The 19,353-nt window shown below is 38.5% G+C and overlaps 2 protein-coding genes across 5 annotated transcripts in view; one reads left to right on the forward strand and one right to left on the reverse strand.

Moving 5' to 3' along the window:
- The window catches only part of Crz (corazonin), a 71,450-nt gene that overhangs the window by 32,856 nt on the left and 19,241 nt on the right, over positions 1–19,353 (reverse strand). The gene's annotated exons all lie outside the window — the stretch shown is intronic.
- 5-ht7 (5-hydroxytryptamine receptor 7) overlaps positions 16,051–19,353 on the forward strand; it is a 102,305-nt gene continuing 99,002 nt past the window's right edge. For all 4 annotated transcript variants that reach the window (XM_083094124.1, XM_083094125.1, XM_083094123.1 and 1 more), the window contains exon 1: positions 16,051–16,843. The gene's annotated coding sequence lies outside the window, so the exon portion shown is untranslated. The remainder of the gene's footprint in view (positions 16,844–19,353) is intronic.

Below are 19,353 nucleotides of genomic sequence, written 5' to 3' on the forward strand. Positions count from 1 at the left end.
TACTCCAATGAGGTTCTCCGACAGATATGCCATAAAGAGCCGCAATAAATGAATAAAACATTAATAATTCATATTTGTATTGTTAACTCGATTACCCTTATTCAATATTATAAGAGTATATCTTCTTCGCTTTCTTTTTTTTCGATGAACTCGATTGAAACGAACGAGCTTGTAACGAGTTTTTATTATGGTGGAAATTAAATTATCTTAATAAAAATGTGCACCGAGAGAAGGAAAAAAGCAGAAAGGAATCTCGAAAAAAAAGTCAGGCTTAACATTTCACGCTCTATCCTCGGTTGAAAATTTAACCTTTAATACCGCGATTGAGAGAGTGCAACTATAAATCATAAATATGTCCACATTTTTGCACTTTGAAATCTTCTTCATCACGGATGAAAATTGTCGCACCATTCTAATACGGTATGATCCCCGACGTCTGGCTGAAATGTGCGCGATGCATATTCATGAGCGGCGTTATCTTTTCGAGCTCGTCTCACCAATGGCAAAAGTTTATACATTATTTAGGAATATGTTCTATTTAATGACAGAAAAAGAAAGAGAGATAAAAAAAAGATAACCCGTCATATTTTTCAAGGTTCATATACATTTAGTCTATATCTATATTTTTTTATATTCATATTATTCCTTTGAGATGTATTGATATTTCATAGAGATTTCAGTTCCGCTATGATTATTCGAGATTCGCTAGATTCGCGGCGATGCAACTGATATTCGCCAACAGTTCGATCTTGATCAATTTCGAATTAATCACTTAACTGATCGGCAAGATATTATTATCGAGGTAAATTTCTATTTTCGATTATATACATGGGATTCAGTTGCAAACTCTGATTAATATATTAATTCTTCGTCATTGTAAGTACTACGGTGCAATTAATACAGCAATTACTATTTACATCAAATAATATGTTTCTCATTTAAATGAAGTAATTTATTCATATACATCATTTATATGAAATTAATTATTAATATCCGTAATTAAGTCAGTTATTATACATATGTGTATACACATACACATGTACACGTACACGCAATTTCAATATTCTTTTAAAAATGATGAATGTTGCCTATTACTCTAATTAATCTTGTAAAAAATGTAAAAAATATTTTATATATGATTTATTTACTTTATTACTTTTATATATAATTTATTAATGTAACTTATATATATAAATTAATGTATAATATATATATATATATATATATATATATATATATATATATATAATAAATATTATAAATTATTTATTTAAAATTTAATTATCAACTATATTTGTAAATCATTTAAATAGAAATGCAAATAACGTTGCATCTTTTTAGATCTATGATTCGCGATAAAATTCAAGACAGAATCTACCTATATAATTTTATGTGCATTGATATATATTTTATACATGTATGTATGTTTTACTTGAAATGTGTATTTTTTATAGTAAAATTAAAAATAGAATTTTGTTGCGAATTTCGTCGCGCAATTTATAAATCGTTTAAAGTGGGCTTTAACAAATATTACGATATTAAATACGATACGCACGCGCATTGAGATTTAATTTAGTCCAATAAAAAAATGAAGTGTGTAATTTCACCGATAACCGCGCGCTCGGAAAATATGTCCTATAAAATATCCGCGCGTTGGATCATTATAACTATTTGATCGGCAAGTCAATAAAGTATATTGTACCGGGAAGAAAAAATTAAATAAAAAATCACATTTCACCGGCAGCAAAACTAACATATTTTATTCCCGTAATGCGAAGACAAGAAAACTACAAATAATCATTCTCCTAAGCTCTACTTTGTAAGATTTCTGCTTATTTACAATTCTATGCCTTCCGGATTATATTCCTTGAATATTTATTCGGAACTTATAGAAATAAATTATAAATAACGAGGCATACAGAAGTAGCATAACGTAGCTCCCATGCCCTTTATCATCTTCGTTAGACATAATTCCCTCTGCAAACGTTCTACTTCTTTGGCTGTCATTTAAAGATACTATCCTATTCTAAATATAATAAAAAGCATATGCAAGACATATTGAAATATCAATGGTTTTCTCTATCGAATCAGTGTGTTGGAAAAAAATGCTCAAAGAGAATAATCTTTTTAGACAAATAATAATAATCTTTTTAAACAATTTTCTATTGTCGCTATATATATAATTAAATTTATGAATTTATTTCCTATATTTTTATAAAAACATGATTTTTTCAAAGACACAAAATCAATTACTTTGATTATTTTGCCAATCTGCATTAATTTTTTCGCGAAACATGTGGCGTTCCATAGCTGTTGTAGCCGTCTGATTGTGGCGAGTAACATCTACTCGCGCATCAGGATCGTGTCTGACCAGGAGAGAGCCTTTTTCACTACACCCGGTTACTACTTGCGTCTTGCTCGATCATTAAACAAGATATAACAGTAGGTTTCAAATGCAGATTATTAAAAATAATTATTTAAGTAGTTTTTTAAAAATAAAGTATTATTTGAAAGTTTACTTTCTGTAAAATTATAAGAAATATTTATTTGAATAATAAAGGATATAATGAGAAAAAAACAATTATTTATTTCAACCGACTACTCGAAGAATACATATTTGAAATATTTATTTGATTCCTGTATAAAATCAATCAAATATTTCAAGCAGAAAATCTTTTTGAAAATTTACATTAATCACTTATATATAATTCAACAGGAGAAGTTTCGGATATAACTTTATGTACGCTTCTGATAGAATAAAAATCGATACATGAAAGAAATGCTAATTTTCAAGAAACAAACAAAAGTTTCTTCGAATAAAAACTAAGAGCAAAATTATCATACATCTCCATGTCGATGGAATGTAAACAATTGTACATATTTTATGATGTAATAACAACAATGCAGGCGGATTCCTACTCTGATTAAATTCCATCTAGCGTTTCGTATGTGCATCCCGCGGAATAACATACATCTCGATGTGTAGAAAATGATTGGAATTGCGAGGCATAAATTATAGATCGCGCGCATCACGATACGCCACGTTTTCGCTACTTTACGATATTTAACACGCGTCAATGTTTAACTCCCACGTCGCGTAACGTCGAATATATTAAATTAATTAAACAGACGTGCTCCGGGATTCGCCGACGAAGTACCGATAAGTACTTCACATCAGAGCCGAGAAAATTAATGCACCGTGAAGACGAGTTAATAATTTGATTAGATACGGGGGGCGGATGTCAAATATTTACGCGCTTTAATGTGCTCCACCCGAGTAAATATGCCCGCTATCCGTCGTTCTTACGTCCGTCTTGAGCCCGGCCGCATGCGCGAGTTTCGTCTTAATAAATTCCGAAGAGCCGTCGCGCTTAGTAAACGCTTTCGAATGGTTGGCTGATGCTAACGAAGAAGCTCCGACGGCGCTGCTTTATTGTTTAAGACAAAAAGATATTTACGCTGTCGTTCCCTCTCGGGAAAGGTCACTTCAAACTATTTGCATTTTCAGTCGAGCGCATCCTCCCTTCGTTCCCGTCGATTTCTCCCCGGGAGTTGTTGTCACGACAATTTGACTTTGCAACTAACGATTTTGCTCGCCGTCGCCGTCGCGCCGACGCGAGATATTTTCCGCATAACCCGCCAACTCGCACGCTTAAGCGCGTATTATTTACACGGTTCGTTTGAGCGTTTAGGGTACAGGAACGTCGTAAAGGTAGTTGGCGCGTTGCCGCGCGCGAGCGGTGTAAATTACGGATGCGGGCGAGCTGAATCGCATAATTTCGCGGTTAAATCCGACGAGATTGCGGTGCGGCGCATGCGGTAAATGCGCCTCGCTTAAAACTCCACTTCGCTAATTACAACCGTAATTCGATTGTCTCTTGGCCGGAATATAAATTGACGAAAGATGGGAAAAGAGTGGCGACTGAACAACTCGTGAGCGGAAGCGACCAAGATTGGCACGTCGCGTGAATTCCAGATGGGAAGGAGAGCTACGTATGTAGGTCGAAGTCTAGTTTTGTTCCCAGAAAGAGTGGAGCATGGAATTTATTTATAAATGAAAATCGTCCTTCTCTTCTCTCGATTACGATTTCTTTGTGACCGCACATACACCGAAGGAAATAAAAATATAATCGTTGGACAGTTGCATCCAGCGAAAGGAGAAATTAAATGATTGGAGAAAAAGGGAGAGAGAAAATTCAATAATTAACGACAGCGAATCAATTTATCTCCAACTATGTTGAGAGTAGCAAATGAAACAAGTCTATTACATTAGAAAATTCATTCGTAAATATCTATAATCGATTGGGTTTAAATTTTTCATATGACGTTAGATGTAGATTTATCCACATTTTTATCGACTAGATATTAACTAGATTCTTTTTCTCATGTGACATGTAACAAATTACGAATGTAATTAAACACTCGCTCGATTCGTATACATTATCTAAAATTTTAAAATATAAAGCTATGATGATGATAAAACCAAAATAATTTTGATGATGAAGAAATTTATATCGAGCAGCTTTTAGTGATAAATTATAGTTCGATGAAAGATACTGAGATATTAGAAGATAGAATCGGGAATCATCTCTGGCTTAAAGTCCGGTCGTTTATGCATTCGGCTGTGGATTAAGCGGATTACGCGACAAATAACTGGACAAAATCGATCGCGCGATTAATGAAACGCTGTGCAAATAATCCTATTATGGTCGATTATTTGCGAAGTACCCACGTAAAACGTAACGATGCGACGCTGCAGGCGCCTCGCTGAGACATCGGCTTTAAAAAAAAGGGAAAAAATGCACACAAATACACACGAAACAATCAGCTACCGCCGTTCATCGTTTCACTTCGACGAAAGTGTATTATAAAAGAAGCGCGCGGTTGGCTTAACTCTTTCAGATACGGGCTCTCTATTGAAAGGGATGTGCAACATTTTACTCCGCAATGCTGTTACGAGTCTGTTTACAAACTTTAAGGCCATTAATTCGCGTTGCCTACCCGTAGATGAGATTCTCACCGAGAGAAGAAGAGCGGAGCTTCGTCGTCGTCGCTCTCATCATCGTCTTCGTCGTTTCGCTTTATCGCTTTTTAGACACAATGTCCCGGAAAATAACGACCCGAGATCCTAAATGTTAAGTAAAACGTTCGATCTACATAATAATTAAAGGATATTAAATAAAAGACGTTTCCCATGGCTCGATTATGCGGACGAGAATACGTTGCATCGCCGTTATTCGCATGACAATCGAAATGAGAAAAGAGCGAGCAATTCTCGAATAGCACAAAGCAGCGAAACAATTATTCGCGAGAAATTGTCTCGCGGATATGCGCTTTGTGTCGAAGAAATGAATTCCTCGACAATTTAAAGAGAACCGAGAATTAGTTAACTATTGTGTGATAAATAATCTATTTACGGAAAACAAGATGTTGCCGTTGATTGATTCTCTTCACCGACAACAAATATCTCTTAAGAAAGAAACAAAACGCCTCCTATGAAATCAATCGATAATCGATAATCGATAATCGAAATAAAGAAACAAAAGTGCCTCTCGTTATTGACTTTGCCATAAATGACTGTCATTTCGATAGTATGTTCAATTCATTTGAAAAAAAAACACATTCTGTTTACATTTCAACAGGTACATGTAGAGAGAGGATAAACAATAATATCGCGATTAAAAATATTTATCCAAAAATGCATGTATAAAGTACATAAAAAAATATTGTAGAAATATGGAGAATAAAAAATATATATTTAGAAACAGGAAAATGAAAAATATAAATCTTGTATCTTCTTATTTCTCAATTCTTTCAGAAACAAACTCGATGTAATTGCATAAAAAATAATTAAAATACCGAAAAAAAATTATTTAGAAATTATTAGAAATTAAATTATTTAGATTAGAAATAAATACTGACCAATTATTTACAGATATTCTCAAATTATAGCAAACGAGATAATTGCTCGATAACCAGCTTATGCATATATCCTAAGTTCGGCTCACTCTCTCCACGTGAACTCTGCGTTATCTTGATGATCTCGATCGAGATAAAAGGAGGCGACGCGCGTTCGCTCGAATTATTTAATACCGAGGCAGTAATTATATTTTTTTCCACGGGAGATTTAATTGCGATAACGCTAGCTTATCATGCATTGTACGTGTCAGTTGGATTTCCGATACATACACACAAATACGCACACGTGCAGCCGAAAGCCGAGGTTATCGCGGGTCTGCGGTCCCGACTATCCGACCAATTCCAACCTCCCCCCCTGCCTGCGATGGTGGGAGCCAGGTCGGCTCTGCTCAGGTCGGCCGATACGTCGAATACGATAGCCCGAGAGTTTCGTCCGGTAGCCAGGCAGCTGGTCTGTCCCGGAGATTAATTGTTTCGGCCGTCATGTTAAATTTAGCGCGGGCGCAAATTGCCTCGCTTGTTGTAATACCACCGGTTAGACGGACGTATTAAACCGCCAATTATATAAAACGCGCGATCGGAAAGCGAGCGTCGAGCAGCGCGCTCGACCATCTCGTGATATTTACGGTACCGCGCGTTTTGCGTAAAAATACGTATTTCGCGAGAGAAAGAGAAAGATTTCCGTGTCCGAAGAGAATGCAGGGCTACATAGTAAGACCTCTGCAATCATCTCGTTCATCATTGCAACGTATTATAAACGGATTCGCGTATAATCGATAGTTTTCCGATGACCAATATAACGGGAATACGCTCGACCGTGATATCGGCATATCGAATGATACCGGTGTACTTGATTTCGCATTTGAGAGGGCTGTTTCCAAGAACCGTCATAAATAAATCCTACGATTATACAGGGCAGATCGAGAAATGTAGTACGGTGGAAAAGAAAAGGCGATCCCTCGTGTAAAAATAAATTAAAAATGAGGAATAAAATTTATCCTCGAGAAGATTGGCTTTGAGGTTGAAAGAAAATTGACCACGTGTTTGACCAATGCTTCTTTAAACGATCTCTTGATAATCTTAAAATTTTTCTCTATATCACGAGGATGAATAATGCTTCGCGTTATCGTTAACATTTTTCATAACTTACCGCTCCAATTCGTTCCCGCGACATTTTCAGTCGCATAGATCACCGATAAAGTAGCCGCTTTAGCGCAGATCATTTACGTAAAGTCGAAATGGCTCGGGCAAGAAATGGCTCGCACGAAGGCGAAGCTAAAGTAGCGGAGCTGGCGGTTTCGTTATTAGAAAATGGAACCGACAATGTATGGGAGCTGTCGCGGTAAACTGCGGCGGAGCAGACATTTCCCGTGCGAACGCAGACAAATGAGTAATGAAGAAACTTCTGTCTCCGTAAGGAGGAGTAACGATCAAGTTGCGATGTTTGCGAGGAGAGCGAAGATAACTTTGCGCGATGCCGGTGACGTGACGGAGCACGTGGGGCGATGCGCGACGAGAATCTGTCAGGTGATATTTTTTGCGCGCATAATAAAAGACCACAGGGTCGCGTAGAGAAAGATTATAATTGCAACGCGATTTTTCGATAGCTCCGACAAGCGTTTCGCGTGCGAGATGAAGCCATCGAATTCGAGAATCGACTCGAATGATGGTAATTTAAAATAAGAAAAATTAAAATAGGAAATTAAAATAAATTAAAATTATTAATATTATTAAATTAAAATAAGAAAAGTGTTATTGCAATGTAAAATTATTTTTTCATCCCTCTTATCTCTTTATTTATTTATCGCACATACATATGTAATATTACAGAATTTATAATAGGTTTTCTTAATTTAAAAAAAAAATTTCTTTTAATTCTTTCTTTTTTTTTTGCAATTCAAATTATCTCTCTCTTTTCCTTCCCCCAATTGTGAGATTAAGTTTCTGTAGACATAAAGACATAACATAAGCGGATTACTTATTCGAGATCGCATGTGCGTTTTCCACGACGATAGATGGATTCTTTTTGTAATATGCATCTATGCAATCCGCTTCGGTGCCTCAAAGACTGCACTCCGCACAGCTTGATAAGTGCATTTAAAATGCGTAACTGCACCTCCATTTCGTAGATGATAGCGACGGCGGTAAGGGTTTATAAACCTTGCGCGAAGCAGATTGGAGCGAATATATCCTCGGCTTATGTAATACTTAGGCGTGTAATCCTCTCATGATATTTTGTCCTTTTACGATCCCTTTCATTTCTTATTAGGCCAAGTTAGATAAGTATTGCACCGGTAAATCTCCATGCAACATTTACGTTAGATATAATCGGGTCGCTATATATTATATATACATAAATATTACGTGTGTTGAAATATATAATATACGCGTTAAAATAACGAAAATGCGACGAATAATAAATTAGTGAGAAGAGAGCCGAAAATATGTCTAAAAAGAAGCCATATTCGCAAAAATCAAGTTGTTTGGAATCTCTATGTATACGAGAACAAATCCCAAAGAGAGAATTGTTACGAGGGGCAAATTACAGAATCGTAAATACCACACGTACCAAACCTATGTAATTATGTAATAAAACGTGAAAAGCGATACGGTATTGGTCCTCTCACACGCTTATGCAGATTCATTGAATGCGTCAGCGATTTTCTAATAACATGCAACCAATAAATGGCGAGTGGCTGGTATTGTATCGTGAATGTGCGAAACATTTGCGCGAATGCTTTCCTCCCTCTCTCTCTCTCTCTCTTCCTCTCTCTCTCTCTCTCTCTCTCTCTATCTATCTATCTATCTATCTATCTATCTATCTTTCTTTCTCTCTCGTGCAGTATGGTTAATGCGTTTCATCGCGCGAAATCCACTTTAATTCAGGGCGTGTAAAAGTCTCTGCGTACGCGAAATTATCGGAAAATCGCTACGCGCCCCAGCCAGCAACTCATTATGCGAGGCGCACTTTTCATCGAGTTACGTCATTATTTTAATCATCGGCCTTTATATAACGGTTCGGTTTATGCTCTTGTCTCTCAAGCAATTTAAGCAAGGAACTCGATTAACCTGTTGCCCGAAGATTCAATGAAATGCGAAAGAATCCTGAAATAACGATGACAGTTGGAATTATTCCGTGCGCAAAAATTCTCGAAAAATTTTTGAATTGTCTACAACAAGCAGAGAGAGAGAGAGAGAGAGAGAGAGAGAGAGAGAGAGAGAGAGAGAGAGAGAGAGAGAGAGAGAGAACGGACGATAAATGAAAAAGCAGCTCTGAAAGTAGCTCGGATGCAATTTTTTTATTGCAGTCGTCCGCGGTGAAAACTACGCTTCCATTTATCCGAGACGATTCATTTATCTTTCTCGTTTTTTCCCCGGCATGATCATAATTTAAATTATAAAAACACGCGCAGAGAGAGTTGCGACTGGGCTGAGCAAAAACGAGTTTGTCCCGACTTTCGAATCGACGCATCGATAAGTTCGAAGCACGCGGGATTTGTCCGGAATCTAACACAAATCCGCAAAAATAAGCTTTTTCTCTCTCTCTCTCTCTCTTTTTCTTTCTGCGATTGCTACGTGATTCGTCCGCAAGTCGTGCTCTATTTTGGAAAAATGTAATCGCGGTCGCGCGGATTTAGTTACGACGGAGTAAATAATGTAATCGCGCGCAGCGGCCAGCAACTACAGAAAAGAATCCTATCCCCGATCTCTATCTGGAACAAAACCGATGTCGGACGATGGCCAATCGATAAAATCGGAAAGTTCTAAAATACATTGGGGATGAGACCGCGCGCACACAACGAAACGACGGGATGTCGCGGTTCGACACGTTACAGACCGGGGAATCGGGGAAATTTCAACTATTGTCGAACGGTTTGAAAACCAAAGGTTATTTGGACTTGTGTAGACATCGATAGGTTTTTTTTTTTTTTGGATAGCAGCGAATGTCCCAATCTCGCGTACGCTATTTCGCGAAATGCGAAAACTCTTTAATCTATCGAATAAAATTCTTTAAATTCGATCATTTTGATTTGCAGCTCGCTTGTTGAGATTATTTGAAAAAAAATTTATTTCTTTAATTTATCCTTTCCTGATCTCTCTCTTGATGCTTCTTCAAGTTTAAAAGATAAAATTTACATCACAATCGCTTTCGAATAATAATGTCACCTTATTAAAAAGCTCACGGTTGCAGGAGCCTCCCTAGTTTCCACTGTCGATTCTGTTTGTTACTGATGCCAATGTCGACAAAGACTCGGCAAAATCCTTCAATCCTCTCGACATTCAGCGATGGAATTTCTGAAGGGCTCACCAGCGATGGCACTTTTAAGACGAACTAAATGATCAGCTGGATTCTTTGGCGGAAATTCTTGCACGTAGAAGAGCCTTGGACCGAATCATAAGTTCTTGTCTATCGACAATACATATGATAATTAGGGGATTAATTAAAATAAATATCTCAAATTAATTGTTCTTTAGAATCATTTGTTTTAGTCGAAAGTAATATCTATTTCGAAAAAAAGTAGAGATCGCATTCCTCGTTTTTCTTGAAAAATGCACGCTCCTAGACGTAATTGATTTTTCTTGTTGGTTCTTTAATTGCAAGTTTCTCTCAAGATATTTTGCAGCGCGCCTGCATTAGCGAGATGAAATCTCCATGGGAAATTAGAAATAGTTATATATATATTGTATGTACACACACACATGTAACGTTACTACGTGTGTATTAGTAGAGGAAATTGTCGATAGATAGCAGCTGCTTGGTATCGCGTATTCTCGCAGGAATATCGTTGCGTGGATTTGACGGCTGTGTCGAACGGCTCGAATTTCGGGGATCAATTTTACGTCGAATGAGAGAACAGTGAAACGCACTATGTTCCCTCTACCATCGCGATCGTCCAGGTATTTCCGTATAATCTTGATGGACACTTGCAATGTTAATGCCGATATTCGAATACCTGCAAAGCCGGAAAAGAGATTTCTATGTTGTACGCTTGTAATTTAAATCGCCAAGCTTTTACATGTGTGACTCTATGAAAAAAATTACGTACATATGTTAATAAATAAATATTATATATTATTTGTATAATCCTCTCTCTAATAAGTATACAATAAATATTTTTTATTTTATATATTTTATATTTTATTTTATATAAATATAGTAGTCTAGTAGTAATATATATTTTCTCATTATTATGCGCGCATTAAAATGTAGCTTTTGAAAATTAATTTTCTGTAATTTATTCCACCTCTTTGCTGGCTTTCAAGAGAAAAGTGTAATATATATGAGTAATACATGTGACTCGTTGGAGCCTTAGGAGAGGTCAGATGTCTTGGCGGTAAATTATTTAGATTAAAGACGTAAGTCTAGAATTACGAGAAAGCCTTTAGTCCTTCTTGTAACTCGATAAAAATAGATTATAGAATATTCCGATCGATGAAACGTCGCCCCGATAAAGTATCTCGGCACGTCGGACTTTAAGTTCCTCGCAGGCTTCCGATTCCACGCCCGCCCGTTTGCGAACCCCTTGAACTAGGGAAACGCGAGTTCGAGTAGTTTAACTAACGCTTAAGCGGCCGAGCAGGTACATACCTTCCTCCGTTTATGTGCGCCGCTCGCAGCCAAAACTACATTAGATTCCAAATCGAGGAGGGGGCAAAGTCGCTGTGTGAGATTCATGGCGAACTCGGGAGCACGTAAACTTCATAATTCCATTCAACCGCCCTCGATCGATTGCCGCGCTTTAACAACCGAGGGGAGGCGAGAAGGCTCTATGCGAGGCGGCCCGATCGGATTCACGTCGGAAAATTAATAGTAGCGCGAGCTTTTACGAATCTGCTTTGACGCCGATCATCAAATCAATATCACGCCATCAATCTTGAGAGATGAGGGCGGAGAAACATTCATCGAGCGTAGATCGAGAGAAAAGCAATCAAGAGTATTCATCATTATTATGCGTTATAGATAGCGTTTTTCTTTGAAATGGATTCGATTCAAGCTACCTGTCGATCGATCCAACGACAAGAGTGTCGCTGAATTTTTTTAATCGCCATTGAAATATAGATTTCTCATTTTTACGGGCAATGAATGCATGACATAGATCAAGCGAGTAATAAAAAATGAGAACTGCGGCAAGATTGTATACAGAATGATTAATGAACTTATACGGGACATATCTCGTAATATATCTCGTGCTTTGTGTGCGATTTGTTACATTAATTAAAGTTCGCGTAAGTCTTTTAACATCTCGATATAAAAAAATTATCGTTCTTTATTATCTTCTTACGCCAATCAGTTATTCATCCATTTATCAGCGTAGGAAGGGACGTCCTTTTAATTAAAGTTCCGTTATACATTTTAATAATGCATCTACGGCAAGAATTTCCACGGAAAGATAATATATTTATGACATCATTCTTTTTTACTGCGAATTATTCTATAGGTGTATCATAATGTTTGAGTTTTCTCACTCAATTATTTACTGTTTTTATACTATAATTAAGAATCATGCCTGCGAATGTCGGAAAAACATAAAGTTGTATCTCGCCTGTCGAATACCTTAGATTTTTAATATTGTGCATAGTATTGTGGACTAGTAAATTTTCGGAGAAAGCATCATTTAATCCTCCATCTGTCTATTATTAAGGTTGATTTATTGATAAATGCTGATGATACAAAAGCTTGAGTATATCGTGTAGGCGGATTATCTTTGTGCATTAAATTTCGACATGAAACTGACGAACGAACAGAATCTAATAGGCTCGATCGATATTAACTGGGGAGATTTTACCAATATATCACGACGGCAATTTCTATTTCTTCCGTCATTAATCTAACGAACGGTAATTCTTTCTTCGTGAAATCGACGACGTCGATTATATCCATTAATATATGATAAATGGAATGCCGACATGCACTCTCTATCTGAATGAGGTAAATATGCTTTTGTGGAAAAAAGTAATGTATGACAAACCGGCCCCATTTTCTTCTCTTACATATTTCATTATATAAATATAGTAATATAAAAATAGTTTAGTCAATATTAAAACAGTACGTCGAAGATAAAAATGTCTAAAGTATGTTCAGCAACGGGCACGTCTCAAATGCAAACTGTTGAAAATAATTATTTAAATAGTTTTGTTTAAATAAAATATTATTTCGAAATTTAACTTTTGTGAGGATCATACAAAGCAAATATTTGTTTAACATGTAAATAGTTAAAATTATTAAACTCATATAATAAGAAAAATTTATTCAATCCCTAACGTTGTTTGAAATCTCTGACAAGAAATATATATTTGAGATGCTTATTTTTTTATTAGCTAAATATTCCAACAATAGAATTTTAATTAATGTATAAATAATTTTATTTTTTTTTAATTAATCGTTTATAAGTGACACAATTTAGGAAATAAATATTTTATATAATATTATGTAAATATTTATATGTCTCCAATTTAAAATATATTTAAAATAGCGATAATTGAAATATATTATTTCTTTTGTCTCCACTCCGATTGTGTTACTACATTGTACCATCTTCCGCATATTGTAGCGCAAATTGAGAGGTGTTTCTCATCGGGATTAATATTATTCGTATGCTAATGGAGCTCTAGCTCGCCAATCGAAACGCCCATGCACGATCGAGTCGAGAGTCACTTCAACTGTCGAACGCGATATACATATATACATATACATATATATATATATATATATATATATATATATATATCGCACAACACACGGTGGATTTCTGTTTTGCAATGATAACGAGAGCGCAACACAATGAGTATTCAGAGGTGAGAGAGTACATGAAAATGGCGCGAATAATTCGGCGGGGTGCGAACCACCTCTCGATTCTCCCAACACTTGTTGCTGCGAATTTCGACTGGCGAGCTAATGTCAGACTCGAAAAATTACAGACGCTTACGTCCACGCTCATGAAACGCTCGAGAAAGGGATTTACGTGATCTATGGCTACTCTTGACGTCAGGAAAATGGGTTTTATGAATAGTCGATATTTGACCGAAGATCCCCTTCTGTCTACTCACCGTTCCATTCATTCGCACGCTCTCTCTATGTCTAATAGCGAATTCAGTTGGACGCACTAGTGCGCACTGCTGCACATTAAAGGCTGTCGTAAATTCACAATAGCATGAGTAATTAAAACAGTAAGATAATTAATATTACGAGTTATTATTATTGTTGTCCAATACGAGAATAACAATAACAACTCGTACAATTAATTGTCTTTACTGTTTCAGTTATTTATGCCGTTGTAAATTTATGTACGACTGCCTTTAACATGCGTTAGTTATGCGCGCTAAGTTATGTATAACGTATGATGTAACGCGCACATGTGGATATAATAATTACAAATTAAAAACCAAGTTTCTCTCTCGCGTTTGCCCATCGATGAGTGATGGATAGCCCGCGGTAATTGAGATTCTTCATTTTCTGCACACATGTAAAAAATCATGTAAAGACGGAGATGGCCTGTTTTCGCAACAATGGCAGCTTTATTCGAAGCAGAAAGCTCGTTTTCTCGTAGCTCTCGACGCGAAGACCCGATTGATGAATTATTCCTTACTTGTCTCGCGAATCAGAGAGAGAGAGAAAGAGAGACGATCCTCTCCTTCAAAGCAAGGGGTTTAAAGAGCGATCTTTAACGGATGCGCTCGCTGGATTCAAGCAGCATCCTGTCGGTCTCTCTTCCGCTCGGATAATCGAAAGACTCTCGGCGGAGTAATCCGTCATCGTTTACCGAGTCAAGTATCCTCGGGGTATTTTATCTTGCATTATCGCGCCGTAACATCGCGCGAAGGAGCAATCTCGAAACTATTCGAAAGATTTTTCCGAAAGCTCTCCGCGAGCCAGCGTTCAGCTCCTCCATGTTCCTTTATAACGCGACGCCAGGATGGGATCGCTTCAAATTACTTTCGCCTTGAAATTACTTGCTCGCCTGTCCGAGGCCGTTCGTTTTAAATGTCCGTAAAAGGCGACAATGGGCGACGTTTGCGAGTTTGAATTACCTCGAAATCAATTGCCACTGTCGCGTTTACAGACACTCGGGCACTTTACCTCCTCGCGTTCTCGCAAGAGTGACGTGAATGCACGCAGCGTTTCATTCAATCGCGATTAAAGTTTCAGGAGAAAAAAAGAGCAGTCGCGTGATAGTTGAAAAAAAAAACGATCATGCACGAGGAATATTTTCCAAGAAGTAATGGACATTTCTCGAAATGTTGATTTTATTATTTCTCGAAATATCGATTTACATGCATCTTTCCGCACGTTCCCCTTCTCCTTCTTTCGCATAATGTTTCATAAATATTTGTAAAATACGCTGCCTCTTTGATACGCAACATGATATTTTCGAATGCCGCAGAAATATTGTGGAAATATTTTTCGAATGTTACTTTTAAATTTGCAAAAATGCTCAAACATAACAATCGCAATGATGTATGCAATGTTAAAAACTACACGTTTGAGAAGGTCACAGGTTATTAAATATCATTTGTAACTGCAACCTGCATCATGCTATTCTTCGTTTTTTTTTTTTTTTATTTATTATAGAACGGCTCTTTCGCTAACCAGAAAAACCGACCTTTCCCAAAGATATTATCATCTCGTCCTGCGCCCTCGCTCTCGCATCGTTTCCCGTCAATAACGAGAAGACCCGTGCTTTATCGAAAAATCCTGGATAAAAATGCATTCTCATGTATGTACCGGACGTTGTTTAGATTATAGATCTCTCGAGTGACATTTCAAAGATTGGGATATCACTTTTGCCCCTTCGTACGAGGAGGCGAAGCGAATCCTCGGAAATCCGATCGACGATCGTCGCGACGCGCGCTTTTCGATCGCCCACCTTGGGCGGAAAATTCGCGTGGACGGTTCTCGATTAACGACCAGAAGAGGACCACCGGATGCACCGGAACTACATTCCACGCACGGAAGCGCGTAGGACGCGGAGCGTGCGTGAGCGCGATTTGTCTATAAGGGCGTTACGATGTACGTTGCGTCACACGTCCGCCGGTTTTCCGGATAGGGCAGTGTAATTTGGCGGCGCGGCGCTTGCGCCGCTCAAGGCGGGTCCGGGTCAACGGCAAGAACCCAGTCTAGTCGCACGACGAACGTTCAGCTGGCCTGGTTGCGTTGCGTCGCGACGCTCCACGAGTCGCCGCGAGTCTCCACGAGTGCCCGCGTTTCTGCCTTCCTCTCTTTTTCTTTCTCTCGCTCTCTCCCCCTCTATTTTCCTCCGTCTCTCTTCTCCACGCGCGCGCGCTTTCTTTCTCTTTCCCTCTATTTACCTATGCCCACCACCCCCCGCACGCTCCTCCACCCTCGACGGCTCGCCAGCCCGCCGACGAAAAATTCGAAGCAACAGGACGCGATTGCGCCAAACGAGGAACGGAGGCTCCCGCGAAATTTTGCCTCGCGAAAAAAAAGAGTGACCGAGGGGGAAACTGCTCATTCGTGCGTCAAGAAGGGGTTTTTCGGGGCAAGAATAGTCGTGCTCGACGACTCGCAGAGCGAGTAATCTTGATCGCCGGGATCGATTCCGGTGGCGCGCGCGAGATCGCGTTTGATTTCGATCAAGCCAGACCCGCGTAGCTCGAGCGCCAGGAAGTTGTTAATCCGTTAACTCGTTAACTAGCGGCTAGATAAGAGCGGACGAGCGCGAGCGGCTAACGAAGCGGAGGAAGGGGGGAAAGATCGACGGGCCGCGTAGTGAACTGTGAAACTGTCTGGTGATGCGTGATCGGACAACAACTTCCCGAACGGAGGCTGCCGTTGCCGACGCCACTTCCACCATCGACGGTCCCGCGAGCGACCTGGTACGAGGATCGTCGATCGATATCGACGACGACGGGGATCCCGGCTTCCTCGGCCTGCCAGGATATTCGCATGCGACGGCTTAAGCCGGTAGGTGATTTCCTCCCTCCCGCTCCGTCTGTTTTTCTTTCTCATTTTCTGCGCCTCTCTAATGGGGAACTTGCACGCCGCCGCAAAAAAGGGAGGCTAAAAGCTCCGAATGCAACGGCCAGGAGGAAATTGGCTCGTATCGACCTCCCGCGAGTCTCGAACGGCCGAGGACGCGTGTTGATGATGACTGGCGTCTCTTCGGATTCCGCGATCATTATCTCGTCAAGCAAATCCCTCGTTCGATTAAAACTTGCTACCCTGAGGAAAAAAAGTAGCTTGACTTGACTCGATGCGTTTAGTCGCTTATCGTTTACTTTAATTAAAAAATTTAAGTATTTCAATCAAGTACGATGTATCTTTAAATATTTTTCAACTAAAAAAATATACAATAATCAAATAATTGATCAAAAATAATTTTAATCAAGTTAACGACTTTCTTGGTGTACGATATAAAATTGCCAACCGGACGAAGGATTTTTATAGACGACTTTATATAATCGTGCGCAAGGATATCGCGACGACACAGACCCGAATGTATAGACACGATAAGATTTACCTTTCCCTCGTCAAGATTCTACTCGAGTCTGGTCGAGGATGCGCGCATAATCATATCGCATTATAATATTTATATCGGAGCACGAGCACAGGGGCCGAGGTCAGAAGCGGCTTATTGTAATGGTTATTGAAGAACGCGGAAATAATTGATTAAAGCCTTTTTAAAAGCTACTCCAGCGTAAAGTGAAATCGGAGTCGATAGAATTGCATCGCGTGTTTCCGGAGCGTAATAAAATAATTATATAAATTCTAATCTAATATATAGGTTCTAATCTAATTATTGGAGTGCGTTGTATTATGTGTACGTATGTCTGTTGCTTCGGAAAAATGTAATAACACGGTAACGACATTCGATTTTAACTTCTCGCCTTAAACGAACATCTTTTCCGAGCAACTCTAATGAAAATCTAAAACAAAAAGTAAAGATAGAGTATAGCTACAACAATAATTTGCATCAAAATAGTTAAGAGTTGTAAGAAGTATACGTTAAACTTAAATGAGATGAGATGAGAGGATAAATTCTCAAAAAAAAGAAAAAAAGGAAAAATTTATTCTAGCTTATTTAAGTTTAAAAATGCCCAAATATATGTTATCAATTTTCAAATATATGTTATCGAGTTTCGCAAATTTTCGATCTATTTCTGCACGAGATATCATTTCCTTTTTAGCCGTGTTACATTTCCTATATCGTACGATTCTCTAATATTTATGTAAATAATGCAGAATGTAATTTGTGCGAGAAGCATTCACGAGATGTTGTTTCCGCGATCTCTTTCTCTGAATCCTGAGAGGATGCAGCTTCGCAATCTCATTAACGTATAAATTATTGATCACAACCACGTACACACGTATATCGTGAGAATCAGGAACGCGATTCCTTTTTTTTTCATTTATTAAGTCGTTAAGTCAATTAGACGTGATATCGTCTACAAATTAGTAGAAACACGCGAAAGGGAGAAAAAAAAATAACAGAATAACATATACATGCACCTACGTTGCCGAGAGTTATTAAGAAAAATATATCCAAGAGTGCTTCGAGAGAGAACGGTTATCGTGCGGTTACATTTATCAAACGCCACGCTTGTTCATGTGTGTGTGCGCATTCGGGAGAGTGATTTATTCCAAGTAAAGAATAGCAATTAGTCGTTTTTCCGTGCCCGGCGACAATCTTGTCGCAGCACGAAAGCTTCGAAACAAATGGAAATATCATGGTAATATCATGGCACTATTAATTATCGTTATACGTTGGGCGGTACATGCGCAGGGAACTATGCGACCACCGCGTCCCTCACTATCAACTCGCATTCGCGGGGATATTAATGCGACCGCGAGCTTTTTTTCTTCTAATGTACAAGCTCCCATACTCGGCTCGTGTACAGGCGTTCTACTTCCGCGGCGGTTATTTCGACGCCGAGCGTATCAGCAATTACGGGGCGAAATTACTCCGGAGTAGTGCCGTCGTATATTTCAATCCGCAGGACGAATAATCTTTATATCGTCTTAGGAATTCAATTTTCGCGCCACGTTTATTATTCAGAAATTTCAATTAGTAAATAATATATATATATATGTCTCTCGTGTGTATTTTAAACAGGCGTCGAAAATCGTTAAAGTTAAAATTGCAAGCCGGGCGAGCGATTTCTGATCGGAAGCGGTCACGTGAATTATTCAGTCGCGACCGGAAGCGAGCGCGTCGGATAAAACGGCGATTACGAGGGAAGGAGAGAGGAAAAACGAGAGAGCAAAAACCGACCTTCCTTCCCACAATAAGATTAGCAGTTTTATCAACGATAATAGAAGACGAATCGAGAAGAATAGCGAGCGATGTGACGCGGTTTCTCTCGATTATCGCGACATTCCGTGGCAACAGTGAACGTGGAACTTCTTATTGTTTCATTAAAGACACGCGACGCGATCTAGCTTCTTCTACCCGAGGAAAAAATTTCTCAAAGAAA

Source organism: Camponotus vicinus, unplaced genomic scaffold (assembly GCF_025532165.1).
Source record: "Camponotus vicinus isolate PSW18456_S1 unplaced genomic scaffold, iyCamVici1.0 SCAF_3, whole genome shotgun sequence".
In the NCBI taxonomy this organism is placed as follows: Eukaryota; Metazoa; Arthropoda; class Insecta; order Hymenoptera; family Formicidae; genus Camponotus; species Camponotus vicinus.